The sequence below is a fragment of the Terrapene carolina genome, unplaced genomic scaffold (assembly GCF_002925995.2).
Source record: "Terrapene carolina triunguis isolate 2854851 unplaced genomic scaffold, T_m_triunguis-2.0 Scaffold90, whole genome shotgun sequence".
Lineage (NCBI taxonomy): Eukaryota > Metazoa > Chordata > Testudines > Emydidae > Terrapene > Terrapene triunguis.
Genome location: NW_020664441.1, coordinates 3,736,582 through 3,737,974, shown reverse-complemented (window position 1 = coordinate 3,737,974; position 1,393 = coordinate 3,736,582). Strand labels below are relative to the sequence as shown.

The following is a 1,393-nucleotide window of genomic DNA, read 5'->3' as shown; positions in this document are numbered from 1 at the left end:
CCCCCCCCATTGATTAGCTGCAGTTGCTGGGTGAATTTACGAGGCATGAAGGCAGTTCTGGGGTTCCACATGCAGAGCGAACCCAGCCAGCGAGAAGGGGAGAGGCTGGGGACCTGCCCCAGACACTAACTCAAGTGAAAATGAGCAAGAGCCACGATTCTGTACGTCAGCCTCTTGGGACGTGTCGGGGGTGTGTGTGGATGGATGGGTGTATTGGGGGATGGGTGGATGGAGAGGTGTATTACTGGATGGATGGAGGGGGTGTGTATGGGGATGGGTGGCAGAGTGTATTGGGGGATGGATGGAGGGATGTATTGGGGGATGAATGGATGGAGGGGTGTGTATGGGAATGGATGGAGAGGTGTATTGGGGGATGGATGGATGGAGGAGTGTCTATGGGGATGGATGGAGAGGTGTATTGGGGGATGGATGGGTGGAGGGGTGTGTATGGGGATGGATGGAGGGGTGTATTGGGGGATGGATGGATGGAGGGGTGTGTATGGGGATGGATGGAGAGGTGTATTGGGCGATGGATGGCTGGAGGGATGTGTATGGGGACAGGCGGTGGGATGTGTACATAGGTGGGTAGATGGCTAGATGGATGGATGTGTAGGGGCTGGGTAGATTAGGTCCAGAAGCAGGGGGTTAGGGGGCTCGCAGGTGTTTTGTCCCCATAATGCCTGCCATATTGAACTCTTTGGTGAGCTCTACACTGGTAGAAGATGCCCGATGGGCCTGAACCTCCCATTTATTCTCAGAGCAGGTGCAGCAGTGTTGGCTCCCCCAACCATGACATTTTAATTATGAAGCAGAGGAGTGGGGTCTAGTGGGTAGAGCCACAAAGGCAGGGTGGGGTGGGAGCCAGCATGCCTGGGTTCCATTCTCGGCTTTGCTTTTAACTGGCTGTGACAGAGCCCTATGCCCTCCCTGTTCCTCAGTTTCCCCCTTGGACATAAGGAGCCTGCTGTCAGACACAAGTGGGGAGGGCTCGTTCCCTGTCAGACATGTCATGTTGTACAGGTAGGAGCTGCCCGGATGGGCAAAGGGGCCTGGGACTCGCCTCCTCATCCAGCCCCACCCCTGCATCCATCTCAGGGCCACTCCCCACATTACTGTTCCATACTGACGAGCCGTCTCCCCACCCCCACCCTGTCACATTCTCTTTCCCAACCCCTAGTGCTCCAGCTATGTTGTTGCTCTTCCCCATCCTCCCCCCCCCGCCCCCGCATGTTCTCCTTCCTGCCCAATTCTCCTTGACCCTACAGATAAAACCCCTCAGGTCCCTATTTCTTTCCCTTCCTGCCAGGAAACCCCCGTCTTAATCCTATGCCTCAGGATGGCCAACCTTCCAGGAGAACGTGTGTGACATAGCACATGGTGCCGGTGTGGGGGG

At 56.3% G+C, this 1,393-nt stretch overlaps 1 pseudogene; it reads right to left on the bottom strand.

Moving 5' to 3' along the window:
* The window catches only part of LOC112120871, a 4,281-nt pseudogene extending 3,160 nt beyond the window's left edge, over positions 1 to 1,121 (bottom strand).
* Between the last annotated feature and the right edge of the window lie 272 nt (positions 1,122 to 1,393).